The sequence below is a fragment of the Nannospalax galili genome, unplaced genomic scaffold (genome assembly GCF_000622305.1).
Source record: "Nannospalax galili isolate Female #2095 unplaced genomic scaffold, S.galili_v1.0 scaffold433, whole genome shotgun sequence".
NCBI classification, from domain to species: Eukaryota; Metazoa; Chordata; class Mammalia; order Rodentia; family Spalacidae; genus Nannospalax; species Nannospalax galili.
In genome coordinates, this window is record NW_008338715.1 from 7,036,673 (window position 1) to 7,049,123 (window position 12,451).

The following is a 12,451-nucleotide window of genomic DNA, read 5'->3' on the forward strand; positions in this document are numbered from 1 at the left end:
ATAATATATTCACTTATATCTAAAAGTGTATGTGTGTGTATATGTGTGTGTGTGTAAGACATTCTCAAATAATTCCAAGTATCAGAATGTGTTATAACAATATACAAGTTAATTTTGATAATCAACTTGCTCATTCAGTATTCCAAAATAATTTATCTCCATTCCAATTTGAATGAGCTCAGTTTCATCATTAGTTTAGAATACTCAGTACAACAAGGCTCTACGGTAAAAAGGAAGAAGTATTTTCAGAGTATATGTCTTGAACACAATTTAGAATGAATTATAATTTTACTAATGTTAGTCTCCTTTAGTCCAATTCAAAATATGTATTTTAGATACAGTTTAGTATTAAAAAATTAATTTCCCTAAGTGTCATCCTCTGTTTTATCTCCAATTTTATGTTTTTCACTTTGTCTGTAAAGATGGAGCCTATGACATCAGAACACAGAAATTTTTTTTTTCAAAATGCTTTTCTAAATCCACAAGGCCTTGCTGTAATGTCTTATAGAAATTTTGGAATAATTAAGAAAGAAAATAGTATTTAATTTGTGATTATCCAATTGATACACATGAAGATTCTTCTTAATGTCTAGTTGCAATTTCTACCTGTTCACTGCTGTCGAAGAAAATTTCTCACAGGTTCTTGGCTAACTTTGACTATATTCCCAGGATAAGAAACCTACCTGTGATAAAATCAATTCAGCTATGTCAATGCTCTCTGGTACTTGCTTGCATTGAAAACACTTCAAGTATCTCTGATTCTATAATAATTATAATTATCATTTTTAATAATTTATTGATTACAGAATTTCACATAATATATTTTGATAACATTCATAACCTGTCCTTCATCTCCAATCCATGCTGCACTTCTATCTGGCTTGGGTTTACACTAGTCTTGTTTCTGCTCTCATAAGAGCTGTCTGTTCATATGTGCAACTATGCTGTGCTGTTCAGAGAACAGTTTTCTTGTATTCATCTATGACTTCTGGCTTTTAAAATCTTTCTACCACTTCTTCTATGATCATCCCTGAGACGTGGGAGGAAAAAATGTGATATAGGTGTTTCATTTTGGTCTGAGAACTCCGTGATTTCTTATTTTCTGAATGTTAACTATTTGTGAGTCTCTGTGTTAATAGTCATCTGCTTCAAGAAACTTCTCTTGTGAAAGTTGAGAGATGTACTAATCTACGAATAAAACAATAAGTCATTGTGAATCAGTTAAATATTATATCTACTTAGCAGAATTTTAGTAGTAAGGTCCTCATGGTCTATGATTTGTCTAGGCACAGCTTCTTGCCCTCCAAACAAACAGTATCAGGTATAGATTCCATGTTGTAAAGTGGGCCTTCAATCAAGGCCAAGGCAGTTATTATGGTAGCTTGCAAGGTTCACAGCTGGCAAGGTTGATGATTGTCTTTCTGTCAGTTACTTTCATAGTTACCCAGAAGAGATGTAGCTTCAAGATCAGTACAAGCTTGGTTTCTCCTTGTTTGTTATGTAACTTTTTCTTCAGCCTTATTTCTTAACATCCTGTTCTAGTGGCGGCTGAATGCAATGACAATAGCCAGTATTGCTTGAGGATTTACAGCAGGGAGTCCATTTGCTTTGTATTTATTAATCTACTCTGGCCATTGAACTTCTGTTATAGAGTAACTGTCTTGAAACCCTTTTTATGTTATATATGTATATAATAAGTGTAGCTTCCATAGGTTTCCCCATGAATCTTTCCAAAGGCCTTTAGTGATACTTTTCTCTCCTCTTACTCCATTTTTCCCCTGCCCTCCAATTGCCTACCCCATAAATCCTGACCTATCATTTCCATTTTCCCATTTATATCATTGCATTCTATCTCACCTCCCATGACTCACCACCCTCCCCATGGTACCTATTAGTTTTCTAATCTCTAAGGATTTTCCAATTGTAATACATCTAGGTCTCCATGTTGGCAAAGAAAGCATTTTAACCATATCCCAAGACCATAAGTCTTTTTTCTTCATGTATCTTAGAGCCACTTTAAACTATAGCACAGCCTAAGAACGCTTTAGCATGTTGATGGCCCATTTCAAATGAATTTAAGAATTAGTTTTTATTAAGCAGGAGAGCAAATGTCATTAGAAATATGTTTCTCCTTGTGTTACTCGTCTCATTGCTATGGCAAAATCTCTGACAAGTGCACCTTAAGGTGGAAAAGAGTATAGTTTGGCTTACAGTTTGATGGTATGTAGTCTATCACAGCTTGAAGTACAGTGGCACAAATGGAGGCTGACAGCCACACTGAATTTGCAATGAGGAAAAAGAGAGTGACAAGTAAATAGAGACCAGGTTAGTTTATAAAATATCGAAGTACACCCTACTTTGCAACTTTATCCAGCATGACTCCACGTGCTAAAGGCTCCATCAACTAATCAACAATTTCTATCAGTGGGAGACCAAATGTTCATACACATGAGACTATTGGGACCATTTTATATTCAAACTTCAATGAACTTGTTAATATTTATTTGTTTCTCAGACATCTGAGGATATCTGGAAACCTCAGATGTACATCACCCTGAGGGTTAGAAAATCTCCCTCAAGCAATTAAGAGCATATTTATCTGATAGTTAAAACATGATTACTCACATTGATATCTGATTATTCTGAGTGTTGGTCCTATGGGACCCAGGTGGCCAGACATAAACATATCTCTGCTTTTTAGGGTAAAGGTATTAATATTTCATGAATCACATTTTACTAGTTACTTTTCTGTGGCTGTGATAAAATAAAATAACTGAAAACAACTTAGAGAAGAAAGACTTATTTTGATTTAGGGCTCTTGAGGGACAGATCCCATAATGACAGGATGGCAGGGCAGCAGTCAGAGAAAGCATGAATACAGGAGCAGAAGCTGACTCATCACATCTTTCATCTGCACAGGAAGCAAAGAGAGAGAAAGAGAAGAGAAGTGGGGTAAGGCTACAAAACTCTCAAAGCCAACCCCCAGTGACATACTTCCTCCACGAAGGCTCTACCTTCTAAAGGTTCATAACCTCCATAAACAGAGTCATAAACACAACTTAAGATCACATGTCCAGATGCATTAGCCTATGTAGAACATCTCTCATTCAAACCATAACATGTGAACACACTAAAAATGCAAATGATGGAACTTAAGTAAAAATCAAAAATCAAATATTAATTACAGAATTTTCCAGCGGATCCTAGGCCTTGTACAATACCACTGAAAATGTGCTATCATTAATGTGAAAACTAAGTAATACACATGAAGATTGAGGATTGCTTTGAAGAGCATGAAAAGATCCTTTAATTTCCACTTCTAGGTTATTGATATGGAAGTATTAAAAGCTCCAAACAACGTATGTACTGATTAAGCTTTCAAACTGTATTCAAGAGAACTGAATTTTAGAGACTGTGAAAGTAGATAATGGGTCTCCCTGGGTTTCTGAGGCCTTGTAAATTCACTCCATAATGTATGTATGAATTTGATGAGAAATGAGGGGACAGTACTCTGTATTGCACTCAAGAGATTCTTAAGGCCATTTTACAGAGCATAGGTGTAACTGTCACACTTCAAGGTTTTTTTGTGACACCACTATCAGAGAGAAAAGTGAGATATATGGTAAATAAACTATAAATATTATTATATAATTAGATAAAAATTTGCCAAATATTTAGAATAGAATAAAAGACACTTAACATTCAACATTTATTTTGATAAATCATATGGGAATTGTTTGAGGCAAGCTATATGTTTATGTCCTGTAAGTTTCTAGTATTGCTAGTCTAGAAAAGTATTTAGTCATCTCCTTCTGTATCTGTTTCTTAAGAAGTCATCAATAGTTTTATGCTATTTACAAATAGAGAAATTGTGTTTATATATATTTTAATATGTGCCCTATTTCATATGTCTCAACAAGTTTTCGGAGTGTTTTTAAAAGAACATGGATTGCACCCATGTTAAGGGTACATCCAAAATTTATTGACTATTGGAATCATTATCATAAAGTTCAGTTTTTCCCACATTCTAGAAGCTACTGATGAGTTGCCAGTCAAAAGAGAATGTTCCACGATAAAGTATGACTAGTCCAGTTTCATCTGACTATAACTGCACTGTGTTTTCTCTCATTATTTAAGCAATATTAAAGTTTTCTTTGATCTCTTGAAATTTCAGTATAAGATTACTTGTTAATGAAATAAAATGAAGCATTAAATTGCTCCACATAAAATACCCAACCAAAATAAAACACTTAGAGGGAATAAAGTCAAGTAACACAACTGTGTGCTGTAATTGCAAATCTTCAAATGTCTTTGCTTTGGGTCATCCTCTCACAACTAGTACCATATAATGCTTACAGCAGAAACTCAGCATGCTGTCATTAAGGTTTGTTCCTCAGGGCAGTATTAAAGATGTATTTATACACTCCTTGGAACTCCCCCAACCATGTGCATCTGTGTTTTTCAGAAAATCCAGTATGTAAACACTGGCTTCCAAAGTTAAAAAGTTACTGAGAGACAGACAAAAGAGGAGGACAAATCCACTACTTCCCAGAAGAAAACTTGTTAGACATTTGGTGGCAATGGGCAGGACTATCTCTGCTCTCAAATCCCGGAAGGAGGGATAATATGCTAAGCTAGACCAAGTTGATATAAAAAATGTGTCCCAATTTGTTTCTCCATTGCTGTGACAAAACACTCTGACCACTACCAACTTGGGGAGGAAAGGGTTTATTCAGCTTACATTTCCTGGGTCACAGTTCATCAGGGAGCCCAATGTAGGAACTCAGGGCAGGAACCTGGAGGCAGGAGCCAGAGCACAGGCAATGGAGGACCACTGCTCACTGGCTTGCTCCCCTAATTCCTGCTCAGGCTGCTTTCTTATGCAACACAGGCCCACCTGCCCAGGGGTGGCCCCACCCTCTAAAGCTATCCAGCACAAACTGTGTTCAAAAAACTGTTAATTTGTTAAATAATTGCTGACAACAGTCCAGAGTTCAGTGCCCAATGTGGAAAGCTTCGGAGATTATCTGAAGCTGTGTTTGCTGTTGTTGCTTTTGCTGTTGTTTTATCATGCAGTGTTTTCCAGGTTCACCCACTGGACAAGATGGCCATGCCAATCAAGGTGGCCACCGTCTCAGCACCATGGATCCCTATAATCTGGATAGGTTGTGACAATAATCTTTCAATGTCCTTATTTTAACTCATTAGTCATTTTGTTTTACATTAGATCTGCTTTAGCTTTTCTAAAGATATGAATATTCTGTTCTGGATTTAAAGCAACAAAACTTTAACATTTTTATCTACAGTTGGGCTTTAGTTGCTGTGACTCTGTCCTGTTTTACACTATAATTTGACTCCTACATGATTTTCAGTTTAATGATTCCATCGTGCAAATAGCATGAACTGGATGTTCAATTCATTGTTTGTCACAGTTTCCAAACACGTTTTTCATTCAAATTATGAAAACTTGAACATAGGATATTCTTAAGATCTAGCTTCAAAGCAGGGGGGAGAATGATCTCTTTAAAGAATGAAACAGCAAAGACTTAAACATTAGCTTCTACCACAATTAGCAGCATTGCCATCATGGTAAATTCAATCACAGACAAGAGTAAAACAAAGAAGCCTGAATGCATTCAACATTTACTTTAAATGTGGAAACTAAAATGTATCATATATTTTTGATAAAAATCATATTTTAAAATGTTTTCAGACATATAAAAGATGTATAAAATATAAAAATTTAATATAATATAAAATATATATGAAATACAAATGTGTATAAAAAAACTTGAAATAAAAGAGATTTATCTCAGGGGCTGGATAGATGGTTCATCAGTTAAGAACACTGACTCTTCTTGCAGAAGACCTGGGTTTGAATCCCAGCACCCACATGGCAGCTAACAGCTGTCTATAACTCCAGTTTCAGGGGATCTGAGAGTCTCTTCTGTCCTCTGTGGGCACTGCACAACACAGGTGCATTTACCTACATGCAGGCAATACATGTATACACATAAAATGAAAATAATAAATATTAAAAAAGAGATTTATCTCAAACATACTACGTAGATTACATTCTTGTGATAACATGAGGAACTCATATATATTTAATGGAAAATACTTTAAAATAATAATTATATAAAGTAACAAATCAAATACTATAAAATGATGTTCAAAATTGAATTACTTGTTCACATCTCTGAAGTCTATAAATTTTATTCTAAAAATGCCGATAAATTATAAACATATTTTCAAAATGACAACACAAATGTATTATAATCAAGTGTAGGAAAGTAAATGTCAACATATCTTCACTGGGCCTTCATTTTTAAGGACCCACTGGAAATTTTCCCATCTTCCTTATTTCTGATAATCTCTTACATGTGATAACAATATTTAGGACTATCTATTAATTTCTTTCTGTTTCATATTCAACCTCTAAACAAAAATATATTTTCACATCTTCTACTACCTTGCCTTTGAAATTTTAATCTATATGTTAACATTTTATTTCTTATTCTGTGAATATGAATTAATGTCAATATATATGCACAGTTTTTACCCATTTCACCATGGTTTATTAAGTTCATAGACATTCTTTTAAATACATAAAGTTTTCAAATTTAACTTGGGAATTTTTATTTTGCTTCCTAAACTTTGAGTCTTTAAATGTTCATCTTACTGTAACGATTTACAACATAGTGGACGTTTACAAACAACATAGTCAATAACCCATATATTGGGGCTCTTATTTCTGTGCAGCATTTTATTTTCTGTACTATTGTGTAATATAAATCCTTTCTAGTAGTATCAGACAGGCCTGGGATTTGGAGGTGTCATATGTATGCTACTGATAAAAATTTATGACTAAATTTGTCCAGTGTATCACTCAGTGAATCAATGTTTTGTAGTTGGCCACCTGGAATGAACTAGATCCTCTGTTGTAATCTAATATCTGGCTCTGATCTCCCTAGCATGCTTTTTTTTTGCAGGAAAGTTGCACCTTATGAATTTCTTTAAATTTTGCTACCTTTTGTTAAATTTAATATTTTATGAATACCATGTAGCTTTATTTGCATCTACTTTCATGATTGTTAGACTGTTTCCCCCAGTTGTTTCCTGCAGAAGCACACATGAAAGGTAAATTTTATGATCACTCATGTGTTTGTATTGCTTTTATATTTGGGGTATATGAAGTGCTCACTTGCTAGGCTGAAAATCACTTTCAGTCATAGCTCTTCTCTATTCATCCTCAAACCTTGGTCTAAATTTATATGAGACATACTATCTGACAATGATTAAGAAGCCTTACTGTACTATTTTGGAATATTACTCTTCTCTCTCTTACCAAAATAACACAATTTAAAGCATAAATATCTAATAAAAATACAGTGAGATTTTTCCATATCAGGCAAAGTTTTTTAAATATTCTAAGGGAAAAATGATGACAAAATAGAGTTGATCAAAACAAAGACAGCTTAAAAAAAGATAAACAAGATTAACAGGCAAGGAAAGGCTAAAAATATTCATCAATCTATTAAATAAAATGGAGGGGTGTGACATTAAAAACACAAATGCTTACCCAATATTAACACGTAAAACAATATTGAGTGTTAGATGCCCAAACTATAACATGAATGTGGATTTCAGTTTAATTTTACCAGTTCCCAAACTGATCAGAGTGTATTCTTCTTCTGCCCTGACCTGTAGTCATATCAAATTACGCAGAGTACTCATTTCCATCTGAAATCTCAAGACTACAGACTTTAGTGTCTCTTCTCCTCAGAAAATTCTGATCTTCTGAGTTCTTCTAGAATCACACAGTGAGATAATAGATTGATAGACAGAGAGATGATAGATAGACAGATAGATAGATGAAGAGATTGATGATACATGAAAATTTACATAATTTTAGACTGATTTTATGTGCTTCTCCAGACCTTTCCAACTCCTTCCACAAAATAATTCTAAAACCTTATAAACCACATTGTCAAATACATCCACAACATGAATCTACTTCTTAATAAATATTTTCTGTGTTCATAAGATTTCCTTTACAGTGACAAAATACCTGAGAAAGTCATCTTTAAAATTACCATCATAGAGAATAGTATTTAGTCAAAACATCTAAGTAGATAAGACATGTTCTAAACACAATGTTCTTTCAGAAATGGAACCAGATATTAAATAAGTGGAAATACGCTAAAGCAATAATTAAAATATAATTGATGTACTGTTGATAGCAAATACATAGAGAAAGGATGATTGATAGATGTATCGACACTTCTGTGATAGATGTCAGATAGAAAGATAAAAGAAACTATAACTAGAAAGGAAAGTGAGACAAGTTGATTTAAAAAAACCTATCTAAATGGCATGAAATATTGCAGTGGAAGACTCTAACAATTATTTTTGTCAAGTGATAAGTCAGCATCAACCATGATAAATCATATTTAGTTTGATTTGATTAAAATAGAATTTACCTGTTATTTTCCCCTCATATTCATAACAAAGTCGTCATGAGAAAAAATAATTAGACAAATCTTGATAAAGGAACATTCTAAGAATGATTGAGTAGCATAATAACCTCAGTTGTAACAAAAAAGGAAACTCGTTAAGATGATCAGAGCTAAGAGGTGTTAAGACAATCAGAGCTACGAAGTCCTAAGTACACAGTGATTAAATATGCTCTGGTAACCTAGATAGAATGCTGGAAAATAAGAAGGACATCAGGTTAAAAAGTAAAAAAAAAAAATAAAAGAAACATGAAAAGTAGGGTGAATATTTCCATTTCCAGTCCTATGGGACACTCTCCCTTGGTGCCAGCAGCAGGTACTGTGTTCCACTTACCCCAGTTGTGTTTCCTGCCTCCATGTCCCATCCCTCCTCTGACCTTGGTGAGTTTTCCCTGCATTCCTTGTCTGGGTTACTTGCCATGCCACACTGCTCCTCAGGGCTCAGCGAGTTTGGTGAGCTCCCAAGATCTGCCTTACCTTCAGTTCTATGTTATAATGCGCCAGAAATTTCTAGTCCTTCTAACAAAACAACACTTCCAATCAGACTCCAGCTCCTGACCTTGGGACTCCAACTTTCCTTCCACACAGAACCCACTGGCACATCCACTTCTCAGGGAAGACTGAAGTCTTAGATCAGACCTGGATCTGGTAAAAACATCCTGCCTCAGTACCTGGCCCCACAACCTGGTATCTTCCCCACCCACATGACATCCTTAAGACACCAGCCTGATACCTAGACTTAAAATCCCATCCTCATTGTCTCAAAACTTACATCAAAAAACAGCCAGGTCCAACCAAAAAATCACAAATAATATGATAAACCAAGGCAAAACCATCTCAATCACCATTTCCATAGCAATATCCCCTAAAGAGGGCAATTGGTATGAAATCCAAGATTCAGAACTCAAAAGAACAATTATATTCTTCTTAAACAAGTTCAAAACATTTGAGGGAAACAAACATCTGAATGAACCTAATGATGAAAGTAACAAAGTAATCGAAGTCCAAGAAAGCACAAGCAAATGGCTGAAAGGAAAAATGAAGGCAGTGTGAAAATCAAAATCAATAAAGAACAGATAAACACTGGGAAAAAAAAAACTAAAAAGAAGCAAAGAAAGAAAAACTCAATAAACCTAGAAAATCCAGTGAAAAGCCTCACCAGCAGAACGAATCATTTGAATACAGAGTATCAGAACTTAAAGATAAGTAGGGGAACTTGATCACTCAGTTACAGAAAATGAAACATTTAAAAAGGAATAATGCACAGAAATGGAATGTGGAGGAACTTTGGAATACCAATAAAAGACCAAACTTATGAACCTATGAATTATGGATAAAAAAGGAAAACTCTAGGGAAAAAGCATGACTAATGATTTCAATAAAACAATGGAAATGATTTCTCAAATCTATATAAAGAGATGTCTATCCAACTACAAGGAATCCATAGAACACCCAACAGGCAGAACTCAAAAAGAAGCTCTTTATGACCATGTTATATTTAAAACATTAAAACCTCAAACATAGAAGGGGTACTTTAAAGCTTCAAGAGAGAAAGACCAAGTCAAAAATAATGGCTGACCTATCAGAATAACAACTGATCATGGAAAGTTTTAAAGCCTACTGCTTCCAGACAGATGTGATGGCTCTTTTGCATAAAGAATTAAACTTTGTATATTAGATCCTGAAGGATTTACAGATCTTCCATGTTCTTTATAGTTGATCAAAATTTCAATTTTATAGTAGGTTATGTTAAACTGTACAGTTTGAATGAATTTGTAATATAAAATGGCAGAAGCATGTCAAAGTCAATTTGAGAAATATTTTCAAATTATGTCTTAATCCCAACCTAAAATTCATTTAATTTTTATGAAACTCAATCAAGTCTGAACAAGGAATTTTAAAACAGAAAATCTGAATAAAATATAGTCCAAAGAAACTCTAATTTGTTAATTATATGTCAAGAAAGGATAGTAGGAAAATGATTTTTATTTTCTATATTTAAGACATTGCATTTTTATAACACTAGAAACTTTCTGAACAGTAAAAACACAATTCATGAAATACAATATTCTTGAACATGTTACCAAGGTGTTTTATGCAGAGTTCATTGGCATCACATGCTGTGAAAGCAGATGCAGTGTAGAGTGCAGACTATGTATTCAGAGACAAATCAGTCTGAAGTTCTCTGAAACAACATGGGTGAGCCCTGTTAGAAACATGCCAATAAATTGCACTTGAATTTGGCTTAAACTTTGATCACTGTGTGGTTATAAAACTTTCAACATCACTGCATTTTTCGTCCCCCACATCATGTTATAGAATCATATGATGGGCTAGCCCAGAGAAGAAGAAGTTTTCATCTAGGAAATATATGGAAGAAGTGAAGCAACTGAAGTGTCAACAGAAAACATAAACCAAGAAATAAAAAAATTAGATTAATTAATGCTCAATTTATATTGATACCACTGAACATACCTAAGTACAAATTAATTCATATTTATTTATCCGTATTAAAATTTTGTGTGAAAATATATTGCAGCTTTAAGTTTGAAAAGTTTTTAATTAAAAAATAATACATATTCCAGAAGCATCTCTTCTTCTTAATCTACCAAGCAACTCAGATGATTTAGTGTTGGTGCCAAGAAGCCAGCTCACACTCATGAATACATTGTGTTCCTTAGGATGGATCAATTCACTGCAAAAATGTAAGCTAATAGAACAAGAGAATGTAACATAAAAATTAATTTGAGTAAAATTGTGGGAGACAGGCTTGAGCCTAGGGTGAAAATCTTATTGACAGCCATACGGTAGGCTTGAGGCAAGGCCCAACTGCAGGAGCCACAAGAAATGCATTGTGACATTTGCTCCCATTGGCAGATCATGAGACTGATGCCTAGAGCTCGCCACTCCTTACTCACCACCCTTGGAATTCCAAATTGCAACACTTAGATATTGCAACAGTCAGGGTCAGGTGGATTCCAGGAATCCAGCCTCTGTAATCTGAAACCCATTATGCTAATGAGGCATCCTACCCACTATTCTGTGATAGGACTTTAAGTCTGTTATGCTAATAGGATGCTAAGTCTGTTATACTAATAAGGTATCCTACTTGCTGTGCTGTGATTGGACCACCACCCCTACATAAGTTTGTGCCTTCCTGCAATAAAGCAGATCTGTGTCACTGAACCTGGTCTCCTGGGTCTGAATGTGGCTCCTCTGACACAGTCTCCTCACCAGCCCTGGGGTCTGGGACCGGGCAGAAACAGTGATCACAGAAGGAGGCACCTGGTGAGCAGAAGAGTGGCCTCAGCCCAGGGCGAGTGGAAGAACAGCCTTGATGTCGTGAGAATGAAGGAGTGGCACCCATGAGAATGGAGGCATGGCCGCTGCTGGCGTTGACCACACAAAATCAAGATTATTGCAAAAAATCAGCAAGATATCCATTCAGGAACACATATAAATCTTAATGAACAAGCAGAACATTTTGTACAACTTGAGTAAATTACTTCTCGGGTCAAAAATGAATTAGATAGTATTAACAAAACAACATGCTATACATTGCATTAGGTATTGAAAAGTTTTAAGTTTTTATCTTTGAGCTTTTTCAATTTTTTGTAACATTCTCATGGGGTTAAGAGATATTTTCTACTAAGCAGGCATAACATTAAAAGGTTGAAATTATGCATGCATTCCCTCCATTTATAGCAGCATACCAGCACAGGTGCAGACAAAGTTTGTGAGACTGTTATGAGGTCAAAGAAATGCTGATATCCATAGTGTACACATGCTTGTTTTCTCATCCCCGTGATAACTTTTATAGAGAAAACATAAATTTTTCCATGATATTTTTAAAGCCAAACCTATCAGAATATGCACACTCCTTTTAAATTTTCTTCTGGTATTGTTATGAGGCACTTTAGTAATTTATACTCAGT